Source organism: Oncorhynchus keta, unplaced genomic scaffold, assembly GCF_023373465.1.
Source record: "Oncorhynchus keta strain PuntledgeMale-10-30-2019 unplaced genomic scaffold, Oket_V2 Un_contig_2208_pilon_pilon, whole genome shotgun sequence".
Classification (NCBI taxonomy): domain Eukaryota; kingdom Metazoa; phylum Chordata; class Actinopteri; order Salmoniformes; family Salmonidae; genus Oncorhynchus; species Oncorhynchus keta.
Window position 1 is genome coordinate 1 of NW_026282751.1, and position 7829 is coordinate 7829.

A 7829-nucleotide genomic window follows, 5' to 3' on the forward strand; every position below is an offset into this window, starting at 1 on the left:
CACGACACTTCAGCTCAGGACACGACACCTCACGACACGACACGACACTTCAGCTCAGGACACGACACTCAGGACACGACACTTCAGCTCACGACACTTCAGCTCAGGACACGACACGACACACGACACTTCAGCTCACGACACGACACGACACTTCAGCTCACGACACGACACCTCAGGACACGACACACGACAGCTCAGGACACGACACGACACTCAGGACACAACACAACAGCTCAGGACACAACACCTCAGCTCAGGACACAACACCTCAGCTCAGGACACAACACCTCAGCTCAGGACACAACACCTCAGCTCAGGACACAACACAACAGCTCAGGACACAACACAACAGCTCAGGACACAACACAACAGCTCAGGACACAACAAACACCTCAGCTCAGGACACACAAACACCTCAGCTCAGGACACACAAACACCTCAGCTCAGGACACAACAAACACCTCAGCTCAGGACACAACACCTCAGCTCAGGAAACAACACAACACCTCAGCTCAGGAAACAACACAACACCTCAGCTCAGGAAACAACACAACACCTCAGCTCAGGAAACAACACAACACCTCAGCTCAGGAAACAACACAACACCTCAGCTCAGGAAACGACACAACACCTCAGCTCAGGACACGACACAACACCTCAGCTCAGGACACGACACAACACCTCAGCTCAGGACACGACACCTCAGCTCAGGACACGACACCTCAGCTCAGGACACGACACGACACCTCAGCTCAGGACACGACACCTCAGCTCAGGACACGACACCTCAGCTCAGGACACGACACCTCAGCTCAGGACACGACACCTCAGCTCAGGACACGACACGACACCTCAGCTCAGGACAACACGACACCTCAGCTCAGGACACGACACGACACCTCAGCTCAGGACACGACACCTCAGGACACGACACCTCAGCTCAGGACACGACACGACAGCTCAGCTCAGGACACGACACAACAGCTCAGCTCAGGACACGACACGACACCTCAGCTCAGGACACGACACGACACCTCAGCTCAGGACACGACACGACACCTCAGCTCAGGACACGACACGACACCTCAGCTCAGGAAACGACACGACACCTCAGCTCAGGACACGACACGACACCTCAGCTCAGGACACGACACGACACCTCAGCTCAGGAAACACGACACCTCAGCTCAGGACACGACACGACACCTCAGCTCAGGACACGACACGACACCTCAGCTCAGGACACGACACGACACCTCAGCTCAGGACACGACACGACACCTCAGCTCAGGACACGACACACGACACCTCAGCTCAGGACACGACACGACACCTCAGCTCAGGACACGACACGACACCTCAGCTCAGGACACGACACGACACCTCAGCTCAGGACACGACACGACACCTCAGCTCAGGACACGACACGACACCTCAGCTCAGGACACGACACGACACCTCAGCTCAGGACACGACACGACAACGACACGACACCTCAGCTCAGGACACGACACGACACCTCAGCTCAGGACACGACACGACACGACAGGACACGACACGACACGACACCTCAGGACACGACACGACACGACACCTCAGGACACGACACGACACCTCAGGACACGACACGACACCTCAGGACACGACACGACACCTCAGGACACGACACGACACCTCAGGACACGACACGACACCTCAGGACACGACACGACACCTCAGGACACGACACGACACCTCAGGACACGACACGACACCTCAGGACACGACACGACACCTCAGCTCAGGACACGACACGACACCTCAGGACACGACACGACACCTCAGGACACGACACGACACCTCAGGACACGACACGACACCTCAGCTCAGGACACGACACGACACCTCAGCTCAGGACACGACACGACACCTCAGCTCAGGACACGACACGACACCTCAGCTCAGGACACGACACGACACCTCAGCTCAGGACACGACACGACACGACAGCTCAGGACACGACACGACACAGCTCAGGACACGACACGACACCTCAGGACACGACACGACAGCTCAGGACACGACACGACACCTCAGGACACGACACGACACCTCAGGACACGACACGACACCTCAGCTCAGGACACGACACGACACCTCAGCTCAGGACACGACACCTCAGCTCAGGACACGACACGACACCTCAGACACGACACGACACCTCAGACACGACACGACACGACACCTCAGCTCAGGACACGACACGACACCTCAGGACACGACACGACACCTCAGGACACACCTCAGCTCAGGACACGACACGACACCTCAGGACACGACGACACGACACCTCAGCTCAGGACACGACACGACACCTCAGGACACACACGACACCTCAGCTCAGGACACGACACGACACCTCAGCTCAGGACACGACACGACACCTCAGCTCAGGACACGACACGACACGACACCTCAGCTCAGGACACGACACCAGACACGACACCTCAGCTCAGGACACGACACAGCTCCGACACGACACCTCAGCTCAGGACACGACACGACACTTCAGCTCAGGACACGACACGACACCTCAGCTCAGGACACGACACGACACTTCAGCTCAGGACACGACACGACACCTCAGCTCAGGACACGACACGACACTTCAGCTCAGGACACGACACGACACTTCAGCTCAGGACACGACACGACACACTCAGCTCAGGACACGACACGACACTTCAGCTCAGGACACGACACGACACTTCAGCTCAGGACACGACACGACACTTCAGCTCAGGACACGACACGACACTTCAGCTCAGGACACGACACGACACTTCAGCTCAGGACACGACACGACACTTCAGCTCAGGACACGACACGACACTTCAGCTCAGGACACGACACGACACTTCAGCTCAGGACACGACACGACACTTCAGCTCAGGACACGACACGACACCTCAGCTCAGGACACGACACGACACTTCAGCTCAGGACACGACACGACACTCAGCTCAGGACACGACACGACACTTCAGCTCAGGACACGACACGACACCTCAGCTCAGGACACGACACGACACCTCAGCTCAGGACACGACACGACACTTCAGCTCAGGACACGACACGACACCTCAGCTCAGGACACGACACGACACCTCAGCTCAGGACACGACACGACACTCAGCTCAGGACACTCAGCTCGACACGACACTTCAGCTCAGGACACGACACGACACCTCAGCTCAGGACACGACACGACACCTCAGCTCAGGACACGACACGACACTTCAGCTCAGGACACGACACGACACTTCAGCTCAGGACACGACACGACACTTCAGCTCAGGACACGACACGACACTTCAGCTCAGGACACGACACGACACTTCAGCTCAGGACACGACACGACACTTCAGCTCAGGACACGACACGACACTTCAGCTCACGACACGACACGACACTTCAGCTCAGGACACGACACGACACCTCAGCTCAGGACACGACACGACACTTCAGCTCAGGACACGACACGACACTTCAGCTCAGGACACGACACGACACTTCAGCTCAGGACACGACACGACACCTCAGCTCAGGACACGACACGACACTTCAGCTCAGGACACGACACGACACTTCAGCTCAGGACACGACACGACACCTCAGCTCAGGACACGACACGACACCTCAGCTCAGGACACGACACGACACCTCAGCTCAGGACACGACACGACACCTCAGCTCAGGACACGACACGACACGACACTTCAGCTCAGGACACGACACGACACAGGACACGACACTTCAGCTCAGGACACCACGACACACGACACGACACTTCAGCTCAGGACACGACACGACACCTCAGCTCACGACACTTCAGCTCACGACACTTCAGCTCACGACACGACACTTCAGCTCACGACACGACACTTCAGCTCACGACACGACACCTCAGGACACGACACGACGACACCTCAGGACACGACACGACGACACCTCAGGACACAACACAACACCTCAGCTCAGGACACAACACCTCAGCTCAGGACACAACACCTCAGCTCAGGACACAACACCTCAGCTCAGGACACAACACCTCAGCTCAGGACACAACACAGGACACAACACCTCAGCTCAGGACACAACACCTCAGCTCAGGACACAACACCTCAGCTCAGGACACAACACCTCAGCTCAGGACACAACACCTCAGCTCAGGACACAACACAACAGCTCAGGACACAGCTCAGGACACAACACAACAGCTCAGGACACAACACAACACCTCAGCTCAGGACACAACACCTCAGCTCAGGACACAACACCTCAGCTCAGGACACAACACAACACCTCAGCTCAGGAAACAACACAACACCTCAGCTCAGGAAACAACACAACACCTCAGCTCAGGAAACAACACAACACCTCAGCTCAGGAAACAACACGACACCTCAGCTCAGGACACAACACGACACCTCAGCTCAGGACACGACACCTCAGCTCAGGACACGACACCTCAGCTCAGGACACGACACCTCAGCTCAGGACACGACACCTCAGCTCAGGACACGACACCTCAGCTCAGGACACGACACCTCAGCTCAGGACACGACACCTCAGCTCAGGACACGACACCTCAGCTCAGGACACGACACCTCAGCTCAGGACACGACACCTCAGCTCAGGACACGACACCTCAGCTCAGGACACGACACCTCAGCTCAGGACACGACACCTCAGCTCAGGAAACAACACAACACCTCAGCTCAGGAAACAACACAACACCTCAGCTCAGGAAACAACACAACACCTCAGCTCAGGACACAACACAACACCTCAGCTCAGGAAACAACACAACACCTCAGCTCAGGAAACAACACAACACCTCAGCTCAGGAAACAACACAACACCTCAGCTCAGGAAACAACACGACACCTCAGCTCAGGAAACAACACGACACCTCAGCTCAGGACACGACACGACACCTCAGCTCAGGAACACGACACGACACCTCAGCTCACGACACGACACCTCAGCTCAGGACACGACACGACACCTCAGCTCAGGACACGACACGACACCTCAGCTCAGGACACGACACGACACCTCAGCTCAGGACACGACACGACACCTCAGCTCAGGACACGACACGACACCTCAGCTCAGGACACGACACGACACACTTCAGCTCAGGACACGACACGACACTTCAGCTCAGGACACGACACCTCAGCTCACGACACGACACGACACTTCAGCTCAGGACACGACACTCACAGGACACGACACGACACTCAGGACACGACACGACGACACTTCAGCTCAGGACACGACACTTCAGCTCACGACACGACACGACACTTCAGCTCACGACACGACACCTCAGACACGACACGACACGACACCTCAGGACACGACACAACACCTCAGCTCAGGACACAACACCTCAGCTCAGGACACACAACACCTCAGCTCAGGACACAACACCTCAGCTCAGGACACAACACCTCAGCTCAGGACACAACACCTCAGCTCAGGACACAACACCTCAGCTCAGGACACAACACCTCAGCTCAGGACACAACACCTCAGCTCAGGACACAACACCTCAGCTCAGGACACAACACCTCAGCTCAGGACACAACACCTCAGCTCAGGACACAACACAACAGCTCAGGACACAGCTCAGGACACAACAAACACCTCAGCTCAGGACACAACACAACACCTCAGCTCAGGACACAACACAACACCTCAGCTCAGGACACAACACAACACCTCAGCTCAGGACACAACACAACACCTCAGCTCAGGAAACAACACAACACCTCAGCTCAGGAAACAACACCTCAGCTCAGGACACAACACCTCAGCTCAGGACACAACACAACACCTCAGCTCAGGAAACAACACAACACCTCAGCTCAGGAAACAACACAACACCTCAGCTCAGGAAACGACACGACACCTCAGCTCAGGAAACAACACGACACCTCAGCTCAGGAAACAACACGACACCTCAGCTCAGGAAACGACACGACACCTCAGCTCAGGAAACGACACGACACCTCAGCTCAGGACACGACACCTCAGCTCAGGACACGACACCTCAGCTCAGGACACGACACGACACCTCAGCTCAGGACACGACACCTCAGCTCAGGACACGACACCTCAGCTCAGGACACGACACCTCAGCTCAGGACACGACACGACACCTCAGCTCAGGACACGACACGACACCTCAGCTCAGGACACGACACCTCAGCTCAGGACACAACACCTCAGCTCAGGAAACAACACAACACCTCAGCTCAGGAAACAACACGACACCTCAGCTCAGGAAACAACACGACACCTCAGCTCAGGAAACAACACGACACCTCAGCTCAGGACACAACACGACACCTCAGCTCAGGAAACGACACGACACCTCAGCTCAGGAAACGACACGACACCTCAGCTCAGGAAACGACACGACACCTCAGCTCAGGACACGACACGACACCTCAGCTCAGGACACGACACGACACCTCAGCTCAGGACACGACACGACACCTCAGCTCAGGACACGACACGACACCTCAGCTCAGGACACGACACGACACCTCAGCTCAGGACACGACACGACACCTCAGCTCAGGACACGACACGACACCTCAGCTCAGGACACGACACGACACCTCAGCTCAGGACACGACACGACACTTCAGCTCAGGACACGACACGACACGACACTTCAGCTCAGGACACGACACGACACACTTCAGCTCAGGACACGACACCTCAGCTCAGGACACGACACCTCAGCTCAGGACACGACACCTCAGCTCAGGACACGACACCTCAGCTCAGGACACGACACCTCAGCTCAGGACACGACACCTCAGCTCAGGACACGACACCTCAGCTCAGGACACGACACCTCAGCTCAGGACACGACACGACACCTCAGCTCAGGACACGACACGACACCTCAGCTCAGGACACGACACGACACCTCAGCTCAGGACACGACACGACACCTCAGCTCAGGACACGACACGACACCTCAGCTCAGGACACGACACGACACCTCAGCTCACGACACGACACGACACCTCAGCTCACGACACGACACGACACCTCAGCTCACGACACGACACGACACCTCAGCTCAGGACACGACACGACACCTCAGCTCACGACACGACACCTCAGCTCACGACGACACGACACCTCAGCTCACGACACGACACCTCAGCTCACGACACGACACCTCAGCTCACGACACGACACCTCAGCTCACGACACGACACCTCAGCTCACGACACGACACCTCAGCTCACGACACGACGACACCTCAGCTCACGACACGACACGACACCTCAGCTCACGACACGACACCTCAGCTCACGACACGACACCTCAGCTCACACCACGACACCTCAGCTCACGACACGACACCTCAGCTCACGACACGACACCTCAGACACGACAGCTCAGGACACGACACCTCAGCTCACGACACGACACTCAGCTCACGACACCGACACTCAGCTCACGACACGACAGCTCAGGACACGACCACGACACTTCAGCTCACGACACGACACTTCAGCTCACGACACGACACTTCAGCTCACGACACGACACTTCAGCTCAGCTCACGACACTCAGCTCACGACACGACACCTCAGCTCACGACACGACACTTCAGCTCACGACGACACGACACTCAGCTCACGACACACACGACACTTCAGCTCACGACACGACACTTCAGCTCACGACACGACACTTCAGCTCACGACACGACACTTCAGCTCACGACACGACACTTCAGCTCACGA

At 57.0% G+C, this 7829-nt stretch overlaps 1 long non-coding RNA gene across 2 annotated transcripts; it reads right to left on the minus strand.

Moving 5' to 3' along the window:
- Positions 1–217: 217 nt before the first annotated feature.
- On the minus strand, positions 218–4274 carry LOC127921359 (uncharacterized). 2 transcript variants are annotated; one of them, XR_008108798.1, is made up of 3 exons: positions 4258–4274; positions 4126–4185; positions 218–310 (listed from the first exon to the last, which is right to left on the minus strand). It is a non-coding gene; the product is annotated as an uncharacterized LOC127921359 (long non-coding RNA). The 2 variants fall into 2 exon arrangements; XR_008108797.1 differs by lacking the exon at positions 218–310 and adding an exon at positions 3947–4073 and having other exon boundaries at positions 4126–4205.
- Positions 4275–7829: the final 3555 nt, after the last annotated feature.